We start from the raw sequence: 15,059 nt of genomic DNA, 5'->3' as shown, positions 1-15,059 counted from the left end.
AACGCTGGGCAGCTTGCTGACGGTCGGGAGACGGTGGTTGTTTCGCCAACTCACGTAATGCTGTGATATGAAATTCGGAAGACGCCCGTTGCCAATGTGACTTATCTTGGCCATATCCTGCGAACGTTCTGCGTAAAGCCGGTATGACGCAGCAGAGCCACCATTTAAGCGTTGAATCGTATAAACGTTGACGTCGTTAACATTGTCGCCATGTTACTTCAGCCTCCCGTAAACAGTTCTCATCCTGCAGGTGGGTAACGTTGAGCTTCCATGGCCCCTACTGCGCCATGTCTTCTGTCGTGGGAGAGCGATGGTGCAGATGTAAGCCTGGTGATCTGTAAAGGTCGTAGGTCACACCTCGGCGTCACTTGTCGCATAGCCCATGTGACACATACACCCTACCTAGTCGACTAGCTGAGTGGGTTCTAAAGTACATATATCCGCGGCTGTCGCCGTGCGCATTTCCCCAGGTGTCATACAGTGCAGGATCCCGGACCAGCGTCTGCAACGCCAGGCAAGGAACGAAGTGTGGTCGTTGGTCCTCGGGCCGCAGAATGCAGTTGAAGTCGCCGCCGACGTCCTAGATATAGCGGCGACAGTTCTTCTGTGCAAAAAGGTTGAGCGTTCGTGTCTCCTGGTCGAGCCAAACTGTGCACCAAACGGACATCTTCTACAGTCAGGGCAACACCACGAGTCGATGGTAAGTATTCCACATCTTCCGGCACTGTTCCTTCTCGTAACAGTATGGCTGTGCCACCACTACCGTCGTAACGTCATAACCATAAAACTCAACTGGGGCTTCGTTTCGTACCTCCTGAAAAAAAACTATTGAACCGGGGATTTACTTTCAAAATCTTTTCTTAAAGAATTTACTTTATTTACAAGCAATTCATCAAGAACATTAACACATTTAATCACAGTATGTAAGCGTGGAAGTAGTTGCCAATGGGTAACTGATGAAAACAAATTTCTTTCAACAAATGGAAATTTTATTCCTAAAAACCCTTTCTTTAAAAAACATAACAGATTTAAAAATTATAATCAGAAAGCACTCTCCAAATATCAAGTTACAATTTATTCAGAGGCAGAAAAAACAATTTTTTTTTTTTTTTGACAGTATGAGCTTTCGGGCTGATAACCTTGCCGCTCCCTTTTAATACACCTGTAGTCACGACCTCTCACAACAACCTCTGAAAGACTGCACTGGCTTAAATCTGCAACACACCAGATTACTTTAAACCTAAAATTTTAACAACTCACACAAACACACCCAGTAGGAGGGATAAAAATGGTACGAAACACTCACATTAAAAAAATTACTTGCCACCGAAAGTGCAACTTTTGCGGTGGAAAGGTTGCAACTTTATATACTAAAATACCCATTTAAATAAAAACCCATGAACTGCAGTCTTACATAAAATGTACAAACATGCTCTACATTACACATATACCGCCTCTCAAGATGATAGGCAAGATAAAAACATATTTCAGGAATTCGCCCTTTACACCTTAAGCAGTAAATTCGTTAACACCGAATCCGACAAACATGACAGAGGCAGCTATTAACGTATGGCGGATTCACAGGGGGATTACTGAACAACCCGAACCGCAGATTGCTCTAACCCGCCCTTACTCCTCAAGGAAAAAAAAAACGGACCACTCTATTCATAAATAACCACATTCCCGCGGGTGAGCAAACGGAGAAGAATGGGGGGCAACCCCAGAACCGGCCACACTGAAGTGGGTTGACTCCTGTTGCTCTCGTGTCGGTCACGAAACCATTACCCCTCGCTATACGGCGCGGCCCACTGGACTCACGTGGCGACCTCACTTGCGCCGACGCTCAAGGCGGACAAGTCATCTTGTGTCTCAGCGCGCGACCGACCAACCGATCGACCCAACCGCCAATGACCGTTGCCCGAGCAACTCGAGCGGACTGGCTGCCTAACGCACAGACTCAGATGCAGGAACTCAGCCCCAACCGAGCGACCACTAGCTGAGTTCTGTTACTGGCGGAGTGGCAAGACTCTCATTTTCTGGCTTTAAAGTTGTTCCAAACGACAGACATACTAGCACTCCGACGACAGACAGACACTAACTGCCGCACAAATGCGAACGAGTGACAGACCCAGCCCCACTCCGACTGACCAACTGCCAGACACGCTCCTTAAATGCACGTGCATAGGATACCTCCCCCCCCCCCCCCCCCCCCCCCATGAACCATGGACCTTGCCGTTGGTGGGGAGGCTTGCGTGCCTCAGCGATACAGATGGCCGTACCGTAGGTGCAACCACAACGGAGAGGTATCTGTTGAGAGGCCAGACAAACGTGTGGTTCCTGAAGAGGGGCAGCAGCCTTTTCAGTAGTTGCAGGGGCAACAGTCTGGATGATTGACTGATCTGGCCTTGCAACATTAACCAAAACGGCGTTGCTGTGCTGGTACTGCGAACGGCTGAAAGCAAGGGGAAACTACAGCCGTAATTTTTCCCGAGGACATGCAGCTTTACTGTATGATTAAATGATGATGGCATCCTCTTGGGTAAAATATTCCGGAGGTAAAATAGTCCCCCATTCGGATCTCCGGGCGGGGACTACTCAGGAGGATGTCGTCATCAGGAGAAAGAAAACTGGCGTTCTACGGATCGGAGCGTGGAATGTCAGATCCCTTAATCGGGCAGGTAGGTTAGAAAATTTAAAAAGGGAAATGGATAGGTTAAAGTTAGATATAGTGGGAATTAGTGAAGTTCGGTGGCAGGAGGAACAAGACTTCTGGTCAGGTGACTACAGGGTTATAAACACAAAATCAAATAGAGGTAATGCAGGAGTAGGTTTAATAATGAATAGGAAAATAGGAATGCGGGTAAGCTACTACAAACAGCATAGTGAACGCATTATTGTGGCCAAAATAAATACGAAGCCCACACCTACTACAGTAGTACAAGTTTATATGCCAACTAGCTCTGCAAATGACGAAGAAATTGAAGAAATGTACGATGAAATAAAAGAAATTATTCAGATAGTGAAGGGAGACGAAAATTTAATAGTAATGGGTGACTGGAATTCGAGTGTAGGAAAAGGGAGAGAAGGAAACGTAGTAGGTGAATATGGATTGGGGCTAAGAAATGAAAGAGGAAGCCGCCTAGTAGAATTTTGCACAGAGCACAACTTAATCATAGCTAACACTTGGTTTAAGAATCATGAAAGAAGGTTGTATACATGGAAGAACCCTGGAGATACTAAAAGGTATCAGATAGATTATATAATGGTAAGACAGAGATTTAGGAACCAGGTTTTAAGTTGTAAGACATTTCCAGGGGCAGATGTGAACTCTGATACAATCTATTGGTTATGACCTGTAGATTAAAACTGAAGAAACTGCAAAAATGTGGGAAATTAAGGAGATGGGACCTGGATAAACTGAAAGAACCAGAGGTTGTACAGAGTTTCAGGGAGAGCATAAGGGAACAATTGACAGGAATAGGGGAAAGAAATACAGTAGAAGAAGAATGGGTAGCTCTGAGGGATGTAGTAGTGAAGGCAGCAGAGGATAAAGTAGGTACAAAGATGAGGGCTGCTAGAAATCCTTGGGTAACAGAAGAAATATTGAATTTAATTGATGAAAGGAAAAAATATAAAAATGCAGTAAATGAAGCAGGCAAAAAGGAATACAAACGTCTCAAAAATAAGATCGACAGGAAGTGCAAAATGGCTAAACAGGGATGGCCAGAGGACAAATGTAAGGATGTAGAAGCTTATCTCACTAGGGGTAAGATAGATACTGCCTACAGGAAAATTAAAGAGACCTTTGGAGAGAAGAGAACCAGGTGCATGAATATCAAGAGCTCAGATGGCAGCCCAGTTCTAAGCAAAGAAGGGAAGGCAGAAAGGTGGAAGGAGTATATAGAAGGTTTATACAAGGGCGATGTACGTGAGGACAATATTATGGAAATAGAAGAGGATGTAGATGAAGATGAAATGGGAGATACGATACTGCGTGAAGAGTTTGACAGAGCACTGAAAGACCTGAGTCGAAACAAGGCCCCCGGAGTAGACAACATTCCATTAGAACTACTGACGGCCTTGGGAGAGCCAGTCATGACAAAACTCTACCAGCTGGTGAGCAAGATGTATGAGACAGGCGAAATACCCTCAGACTTCAAGAAGAATATAATAATTCCAATCCCAAAGAAAGCAGGTGCTGACAGATGTGAAAATTACCGAACTATCAGTTTAATAAGTCACAGCTGCAAAATACTAACGCGAATTCTTTACAGACGAATGGAAAAACTGGTAGATGCGGACCTCGGGGAGGATCAGTTTGGATTCCGTAGAAATGTTGGAACACGTGAGGCAATACTGACCTTACGACTTATCTTAGAAGAAAGATTAAGAAAAGGCAAACCTACGTTTCTAGCATTTGTAGACTTAGAGAAAGCTTTTGACAATGTTGACTGGAATACTCTCTTTCAAATTCTAAAGGTGGCAGGGGTAAAATACAGGGAGCGAAAGGCTATTTACAATTTGTACAGAAACCAGATGGCAGTAATAAGAGTCGAGGGGCATGAAAGGGAAGCAGTGGTTGGGAAAGGAGTGAGACAGGGTTGTAGCCTCTCCCCGATGTTATTCAATCTGTACATTGAGCAAACAGTAAAGGATACAAAAGAAAAATTTGGAGTAGGTATTAAAATTCATGGAGACGAAGTAAAAACTTTGAGGTTCGCCGATGACATTGTAATTCTGTCAGAGACGGCAAAGGACTTGGAAGAGCAGTTGAACGGAATGGACAGTGTCTTGAAAGGAGGATATAAGATGAACATTAACAAAAGCAAAACGAGGATAATGGAATGTAGTCAAATTAAATCGGGTGATGCTGAGGGAATTGGATTAGGAAATGAGACACTTCAAGTAGTAAAGGAGTTTTGCTATTTAGGAAGTAAAATAACTGATGATGGTCGAAGTAGAGAGGATATAAAATGTAGACTGGCAATGGCAAGGAAAGCGTTTCTGAAGAAGAGAAATTTGTTAACATCGAATATAGATTTATGTATCAGGAAGTTGTTTCTGAAAGTATTTGTTTGGAGTGTAGCCATGTATGGAAGTGAAACATGGACGATAACTAGTTTGGACAAGAAGAGAATAGAAGCTTTCGAAATGTGGTGCTACAGAAGAATACTGAAGATAAGGTGGATAGATCACGTAACTAATGAGGAGGTATTGAATAGGATTGGGGAGAAGAGAAGTTTGTGGCACAACTTGACTAGAAGAAGGGATCGGTTGGTAGGACATATTTTGAGGCATCAAGGGATCACAAATTTAGCATTGGAGGACAGCGTGGAGGGTAAAAATCGTAGAGGGAGACCGAGAGATGAGTACACTAAGCAGATTCAGAAGGATGTAGGTTGCAGTAGGTACTGGGAGATAAAGCAGCTTGCACAGGATAGAGTAGCATGGAGAGCTGCATCAAACCAGTCTCAGGACTGAAGACAACAACAACAACAACATAGGCTACCTTTCCCCTTTCCCACCAGAGGGAGACACCAAAGCTGCGACTGCCACAGCGGCGCCACCGCCAAAAACGGAGGGCGTTTGCTTCACTCTACACGCTGCGGCGCGCTCTTCAAAACAGCAAATTTACCACGGCTCAACTAAGTCGACGTCCGCTGCCCGCAGCATATCTTGCAGCATTTGTATCTTTACTGAGGTGTGAATAAAGAATACCATTGATGTTAACTGTGCCAATATGGTAGGCGTGTGTCATCTTATCGGTTGTGTCCTGCTGGAAAGTTATGCATCTAGTGATCGGCCGTCGATGGAGCGTTCTTCCTGGAACACACGACACAGCCACCATGGACAAGGTTCCCTCCCCACTCGTCAGTGGGAGCCAATGACTGAAAGTGGACCTCCTGCATCCCATCACTTTGTTCCATTTCTTGTGGCCAATCTCCTAACGCATTGGTGAGGACTCTCGCTGTTGAGGGCCGTTCATCTGCAGGCGGGACCTCATCCTATTGCATATCTGTACGCACCGCGTCTCTTTGATATGGCGGCTTGTCCACGGTTTGTAGCACCGACGCTGTGGGTGTGACGTCGTCCTGGCCTGGCGGTGAAAACGAACCATAATCGTTCCCACTGCCTTGGTCGTCGACTCGGTTGTGTTGCTGCTCTGTGGAGAACCGTCTCTTGTTTCGTCTCTTGTTTCTGTTTTCGTGGTGGAGCTTCCAGGTCTGCTGAGGGATGTTCAGTGCGATCCTCTCGCGGATCCGCCTCCATATCTGAAGATGGGTTCGACTAGAGAGTGCTAGGACTGTGCCCGTGGCCCCGCAGTTGTTGTGGTGGTCGTGTGACGAGGTCATTTGCGCCGTCAGTGACGTGGGATCGGGGGCAACGTTCGCAGAGTCTACGGGCAACGGCCTGTCATTCGCGTCGCCCACGTCGGTCCATGTACGTAATAGGCAGCGATGTCATTTGTTCGCTTGAGGCGCTGTTGACTAGGCGTCAGCGTCAGTTGATGCGAAGATGGCGACCGCTCAACAGAAAGCTTTTTGTGTTATTGGGTACGGCAGAAGTGAATCGACGACAGTTGTTCAGCGTGCATTTCGAACGAAGTATGGTGTTAAACCTCTTGATAGGTGGTGTATTAAACGTTGGTATAAACAGTTTACAGAGAATGGGTGTTTGTGCAAACGGAAAAGTTCTGGACGGCCGAGAACGAGTGATGAAAATGTAGCACGCATCCAGCAAGCATTTGTTCGCAGCCCAGGAAAATCGACTCGCAGAGCTAGCAGAGAATTGCAAATTCCACAGTCAACTGTATGGAGAGTCCTACGAAAAAGGTTAGTTATGAAACCTTATCGTCTGAAATTGGTTCAAGCACTGTCTGCAGCTGATAAGATTAAAAGAATCGATTTCTGTGATTTTATCCTTGTTCAAATGGAAACAGATGAATCTTTCGTTTCAAAGATTGTGTTTAGTGATGAAGCAACTTTCCACACTAACGGGAAAGTCAACCGTCACAATGTCTATATATGGGGCACTGAGAATCCGCGGGAAACAACTCAGTATGAAGGGACTCGCCTAAGGTGAACGTTTTCTGTGCCATTTCAGCCAATAAAGTTTTTGGTCCCTTTTTCTTCGAAGGTGCTACTGTAACTGGACAACAATATCTGGAGATGTTAGAGAACTGGCTGTTCCCTCAGCTCGAACAAGAAGCACAACAATTCATATTTCAGCAGGATGGAGCGCCACCACATTGGCACTTATCTGTCCGTAACTACCTGAACGTCAACTACCCGAGACGATGGATCGGCCGCCAGGCAGCCCGTGACAGAGCACTTCGTCACTGGCCTCCAAGAAGCCCTGATCTTACCCCCTGCGATTTTTTCTTATGGGGGTATGTTAAGGATATGGTGTTTCAGCCACCTCTCCCAGCCACCATTGATGATTTGAAACGAGAAATAACAGCAGCTATCCAAACTGTAACGCCTGATATGCTACATAGAGTGTGGAACGAGTTGGAGTATCGGGTTGATATTGCTCGAGTGGCTGGAGGGGGCCATATGGAACATCTCTGAACTTGTTTTTGAGTGAAAAAAAACCTTTTTAAATACTCTTTGTAATGATGTATAACAGAAGGTTATATTATGTTTCTTTCATTAAATACACATTTTTAAAGTTGTGGTATTCTTTTTGAATCACCCTGTAATTCTAAGCTCTAGGGGACTGATGACCTCAGACGTTAAACCCCATAGTTCTCAGAGCGATTTGAACCATTTTGAACTTTGAACGGAAGTTCGGATACGAGTACCGTTCTCACTCCGAGACCGGCATAATCAACAGAGACCACACCCACGTTCCCATCGGCGTGGCAAAGCGGTAACCGTCGGTGGATCGACGGATAAGTCTATCGCACGCTGCCTCGTCTATGAGTTTTACGTATACGACGCTGGCCCCTATTGATAGGTGAATTCCTCTCACCTCCCGGGGATCTACTTTCACCACTTCGCGCATGAAACGTTCGATTTCGTGTGCTTTTGGTCTTGTGTATTGTGCTTCGAACGTGAACTCGATAGTCGCCTTCCGGCAGGAAAGAGCCATCGTGATCTATAGTAGCAATGCACCTTTATGCGACGCCTCGCGGATGTATACAAAGCTCGCTCTAAAGGAGTCGCTGCCAGTGCGCTAGGCACGTCCGAACCGCTACAACGCCGAAGCCGGACTGAGTTCGGTTAGCGCCTGGAGGAAACCCGTGCCACGCTGCAGAAGTTTGGTAGAGTATCCCATCCGTTCCCGAAGCTGGTTAAGGTAAAACGTATCTTTAAGATTTTCACAATAATTACCGTGCGCAAAATTACGTCACTAATTCAGTACTTTTTTTATGTGGCAGGTCTAAATCGCAACCTCCTACAGCACATACAAATAAAAAAAATTTGGACTATGTAGTGTCTCCAATTATTCTTGTCCGAAGTTCATGTTTGTCGTTTTTTACATGCGATTTCCACCTTGTCCTCTTACTGTATCCACAATGGTCCCTATACCTGATTTCAGAGTTTCGCCTAGTCTTTTTTTTTTTTTTTTTTTTTTTTCATTTCTACTGACTGGTTTGATGCGGCCCGCCACGAATTCCTTTCCTGTGCTAACCTCTTCATCTCAGAGTACCACTTGCAACCTACGTCCTCAATTATTTGCTTGCCGTATTCCAATTTCTGTCTTCCCCTACAATTTTTGCCCTCTACAGCTCCCTCAGCTCGCCTAGTGTAACCAGCATTATCACATTCTGCATATTCAATCATACACGTCCATGAATTACTAAATTTTTTCTTTTCTGGCATGCTGGTTTTATGCCGTAATCTCTGCGCCATGTACCCTTTATTCTGATATGCCTGGTGATGTTTTCTGGAAATGATAAAGTAATTCCTTCTGACAAGCACCTTATGTATGTCAGAGTGATAACATTCTTCTTAACTTTAAACTTCTCACTTTCATCACATGTACTGGAAATATTATTTTTTATTTTTTAAACATGTGAATGACATATTGTGTTCTATATGCATTTGCTATTGCTGCTTGCCTCACAGTTTCTAGTTCTGTTCGCAATACGTCTGAGTGCTGTGTTGCTCATTGCATACGAGTATTCTGTCTTGTATTGGGATAGCTGGCAGTAGATCTCTCCTATAATAGTATCTGAGCAATTATTCTTCTGAAAACGCTAAAAGCGAGCCTTGCTCCCTCCCTTCTTGTAGTCAAATCTAAAATATTAATTGTAGGCCTACATGTCTTTTCAGCCGGCCGCGGTGGTCTAGTGGTTCTAGGCGCGCAGTCCGGAACCGCGGGAGTGCTACGGTCGCAGATTCGAATCCTGCCTCGGGCATGGATGTGTGTGAAGTCCTTAGGTTAGTTAGGTTTAAGTAGTTCTAAGTTATAGGGGACTGATGACCACAGAAGTTAAGTCCCATGGTGCTCAGAGCCATTTGAACCATTTTTTTTTGTCTTTTAAATTTCCAATGTGAACAGAATTTTCGAATGCTGCTCGTTTAATATTTCAGTCGTTTCCATTAATTCATTTTATTTCCCTTTGAACAACCTAACGGAGCCATCAGTGTGTCATCAGCATAATCTTCTCTTTAACTTCTGGAAAAGAGCTAAAATTTTATTCTTTAAACTGTTCATAAAAATTTATCCCAAAACGTCTGATGGACAATTTACCATGGCTAAACCTTCATCTTGTATAAAAACCTCATCGTTAACTATAAAATAATTAAGAGCTATGGAGAAGCCTTGCTAATCCAAAAGTTCAAAAATTCACCCAGACTCATTGACGTTATTCCAAACAATTTCTGTAGTTTGTGAGGCTAATATACTGGTTTAGGGGTCCAAAATGTCTAATGAGGACAGGAAAATGCCCACTGTAAAGACTATGTCCTTCACTTCGCTCACAACGCAAACACTTTTTCTTCTTTTTTACGTTATTAGGCTGTAGTAACCTGTAAGTCGAGTTCAACTTACGGCATAAAGCTTTATTCAAGAGTTCATTAACTGATAACTCACATAAGCTTACTATCTTCGTTCAGCTTTATTTGAGATCTTGCTTCTGATGTTTTCGTAGTCACTCTAACCAATTTAAATTTTTCACTCAGGGTAAATTACACTCGTAGTTTAGCCTTTGATTGTACTTCCAAATTCATTGTCAGATCTTTTTCAGTTTACTTAATTCCATTCTCCTGGAGTAACTGCTTAATTCTGCTTATGCAATCGTTCTCATAAATTACTGCAAACGTATTTTCTTCATCTGTTTCGATTGTGATCGCATCTTTAGAGGACAGTTTTAAGTTAATTTCTTTTCCTGATTCAATCGCTCTATGAGTAACATCTTCTAGTAACTTATTGAATTTAATAGCTCCCTTGCCATTTAGTAACTTTCATTTCCCTGCTTGCTACGTTCACTTCCACTCCACGCTCTTAACGCCTTTTGTCACATTTCCGTCTGCAGGTAGAACTTAAACCTTTTCTTCAAAACTGCCTTTTCTTAATTGGTAAAACAATATCTTGTCCTGTCATGAAACTTATGAATCGTACATGCCGCATTTTTTCCGTTTGCCTTCCTGCACGTGCTACTCCTTAACAAAGATTAGTTATCTGCAAACTACGTTTTTCCGTAATTGTGTTCCAGTGTACTCCTATTGTGGAGTTAATTTCATCTTCAGTTTTTGTAAATTGCAATGAGGTCAGCAGATTACTTAATTTTAGATGTAAGTCGAAATGTTTCTGTGTTCAACTTTGTGTCGTACCTTATCCACATCTACTACTTTTCTTTCTTCATGCTTTCCAGACTGAAATAGTGCTGTCACCAACCTTCAGTATTGCAGTTTTTGGCACCACTTCTAACTGTAAACAAGAATCAGTGAATTTAATATTTAAATTAGCTTTTATAATTTTTAATTTACCTTTAAAGAATGTTTCCATCTCTCATACAGTCTGACTACGCGTTAGTTTATTAAAACAGGAATTGTTTGCCACAGGGGGGTTATTCCCAATACTAATTTATAGAAGTAACGCCTTTTCTGTGTGTCGATCGCTATTTCAAAATGACTAGTTTTGCACTATGTCCCCCATCTTCAGATCTGTTAAGCAACAAAATAAATTACAGTAGGGATCTAATACTATGTTTACAAAGCTAAAAAAATTTTGTAATCTGATCACAATACAAAAGTTGTATAACTTAACATGTATCGTAGTTACACAGTAACCTGTCTTAATGGACGTATGACTTTAGTGCCATATACTAAAGCCGCACTTGCATGATGTCGCTTTAAATTAAACCGTTCAAACTAATCTGATTAATGCAAACAGGTTCCGAGTTAAATAACACGAAAGAATTGGGGAGTTACGTATGTCCCATTTTACATGCAAAATAATATTTATAGTGCTTTCGCTTCTTTACTGTAACTCACACCCGCATTTTGGAAGAACATGGAACTAAACTGTCCTGAAGACGACGCTGCAAAGTCGATGGAAATTTCGCATTTATGGCAGTTTTTAACGGTTTTAATCTGACGATGCTTAATGCCCACAGAAGTTGAACAGGCAGGTATAGGTATAAGGAAGGTAACTGTGAAGAAAACTTGGATACCAGAAGGAATACATCAGTTCATCTACTAACAAATGACCTAAAAAAGGTGTGTAGCAGTTTACGTCACTTACGAAATAAATAAAAATGAGGTATAGAGCAGCTAAAGCGAAATGGCTGCAGGAAAAATTTGAAGAATCGAAAAATAAATGGCCGTCTGAAGATCAGATTCAGTATATAAGAAAACGAAAAGAAACATCAGTAAAATTAAGTACAAAGGCGTCAACATTAAGAGTGGAAGAGTAATGGGACTGTTAAGCACAGAGGAGATAGTGGATATTTGGCAAGAGAACGCTGAACGCCTAGGAGGATGAGGAACTATATGATGTGATAGTTGTAGCTGTAGTAGTAGTGCTAATGGCAGGCATGGGAGATCCAATATTCGGCTCAGAAATCAAAAGCTGCTTAGAAGATTTCAATAGAGAAATAACACAGCCAACCGGTAGCAAATAATTGTTTAATCCATCGACCTAGAAACATTTCTGACAAATTCGTTTTCCTACGTATTATTTTATACGGTTCTTAAATTTTCATTGTGATGAAGACATCCTTAAAGATTCAGAAACCTAGGCAAATGTATTAAACAATTATTTGCAACCGGTTGGCTGTGTTATTTCTCCACTGAATAATACGGTTGCTGAAAGACAGCCATGTTCAAACCGCTCATTTATCCAAGTTTCAGACAAGAATAATATACAGGAGAATGAAAAAGAAATTCAGGATCTGTCAGATAGCGATCAGTTTCGCTTAATGAAAGAAAAAGGCCTAAGAGAAGCAATTACGACGTTGCGTTTCATAATGAAAGCAAGACTTAAGACCAATCAAGGCAGCTTCATAGAATCTGTCTACCTGAAAAAGCGTTCGCCAATGTATAATGGTGCAAGATGTTCAAAATTCACAGAAAAATAATTGTAAGGTATATGAAAAGACAAGTGAAGTACTATATGTACAAAAATCAAGAGGGAATAATAACAACAAAACACCAAGAACGAAGTATTGGGATTAAAAAGAGTGTAAAACAGTTACACTGTCCTTCTCCCCTGCTGTTCAATCACACATCGAAGAACCAATGGCCGGCCGTAGTGGATGAGCGGTTCTAGGCGCTTCTGTTTGGAACCGCGTGATCGTTACGATCGTTCACTGAGGACGGAAATGCAATGAGCGAATCTAATCATTGATATTCTTTCAGCCTGAGTTTTATTCCTACTTCTGAAAGTTGTTTTAGTTTTCGTCATTGCTTCTTTAAAAAAATTGTTCAAATGGCTCTGTGCACTATGGAACTTAACATCTGAGGTCATCAGTCAAATGGTTCAAATAACTCTGAGCACTATGGGACTTAACATCTGAGATCATCAGTCCCCTAGAACTTAGAACTACTTAAACCTAACCAACCTAAAGACATCAAACACACCCATGCCCGAGGCAGGATTCGAACCAGAGACCGTAGTGGTGGCGCGGTTTCAGACTGAAGCGCCTAGAACCGCTAGGTCACAAAACCCGCCCAAAGATGTAAACAACCTAGCATGAGCAGCGCCTATTAGACGGAGGGGGTCCGACAGCCTATCAGTTCCAGTCATTCCACCAAGAAGGAGGTACACGCATCGTGTTTTCTGTAGTTCAACCACGCCTAGACCGTGATTTTCTGCGGTTCGATCTCGTCCGCGTTGTTACTTTACACCAGGAAGGGCTCTCAACAAGAGAAGTGTCCAGACGTCTCGGAGTGAACCAAAGCGATGTTTTTCGGATATGGAGGACATGCAGAGAGACAGCAACCGTCGATGACAAGATCAGGTTGCCCAAGGGCTACTACTGCAGTTGATGACCGCTACCTACGGACTATGGCTCGGAGGAACCCGGGCAGCAACGCCACCATTTTAAAAAATGCTTTTCATGCAGCCATAGGACATCGTGTTACGGCTCAAACTGTGCGAAATAGGCTGCATGACGCCCATGGCGAGATCCATCTTTGCAACGAGGACATCATGCAGATCGACACAGATGCCGAATGGACAGTTCAGGGTTGGAATCACGTTCTCTTCAACGATGAGTGTCGCATATGCCTTCAACCAGACAATCGTCGGAGATGTGTTCGAAGGCAACCCCGTCAGACTGAACGCCTTGGACACACTGGCCAGCGAGTGCAGCAAGTGGAGGTTCCTGCTGTTTTGGGGTGGCATTATGTGGGGCCGACGTGCGCCGCTGGTGGGTATGGAAGGCGCCGTAACGGCTGTACGACACGTGAATGCCATCCTCTGACCGATAGTGCAATCACACCGGAATCATATTGGTGAGGCATTCGCCTTCAGGGAAGACAATTCGGGCCCCCATCGTGCACATGTTGTGAGTAACTTCCTTCAGGCTAACGATATCGCTCGACTAGAGTGGCCAGCATGTTCTCAAGACCTAAACCCTATCGAACACCCCGGGGGTAGATAGAAAAGGGCTGTTTATGGACGACGTGACTGACCAACCACTACCAAGGATCTACGCCGAATGACCGTTGAGGAGTGGAACAATCTGGACAAACAGTGCCTTGATGGGTAGTATGCCACAACGAATACAGGCATGCATCATTGCAAGAGGACGTGCCACTGGGTATTAGAGGTACCGGTGTGTACAGCAATCTGGACCAGCACCTCTGAAGTCTCGCTGTATGGCTATAAAACATGCGATGTGTGGTTTTCATGAGCAATAAAAAGAGCGCAAACGATGTTTCTGCCCAGTTTTTGTCCAGGTTCCGGAAATCTCGTGAGATAATGAATGTAGAATAATGTTGTAGAATGCTTTTCCATTAAGAAGATCATGTGCGACTGTCATACTTACACACCAAAACCAACGAACTGTAATTTGCTATTTCAGACATATTAGTACCTTACTTCTACTTACTTCTTTTACTTTATTCAGCATGCTATATGACTGCTGGTTGGCTGTATGCTGATTCTTTATTGTGTGACTCTCTCCTCGCGCTACCTCAGAGAACTGCACTCGACTTTGCGTCCTGGCTGCTAATATACCAGGTACCAGGCCCATAACAAATGGTGTCTACATTGTGACCCTTATTTGAATAACCTGATAAACAAATTATTTTTGAAATGTGCGCAACGGAAAATGGTGCAGCTGGTAGCCTATCTAAATTCACATTGCAGATTATTTCGGTCTATCATTAACTTTAGAAAATCGAACTGAATAAGATACATCCTACCAATTTCATGTGTCAGGTGACTGGGGGAATATTTCTGAACTGAAATGCTGACTCTCATTTAATAGATTAATTTCTACTTTGATGAAAACTTTAGAAACCGACACATTGCAATTTTTCATTAGTTACAAAATTCATGTCTGAATCAGCGTTACCTCTCATGGGTAGGACAATGACAAAACGAAAACACTACACGTATAATTTCATATATGACACATGTTGCTTAATAACACAAAA

Source organism: Schistocerca gregaria, chromosome 3, assembly GCF_023897955.1.
Source record: "Schistocerca gregaria isolate iqSchGreg1 chromosome 3, iqSchGreg1.2, whole genome shotgun sequence".
Taxonomy (NCBI): Eukaryota; Metazoa; Arthropoda; class Insecta; order Orthoptera; family Acrididae; genus Schistocerca; species Schistocerca gregaria.
This window is presented reverse-complemented; position numbering follows the sequence as displayed.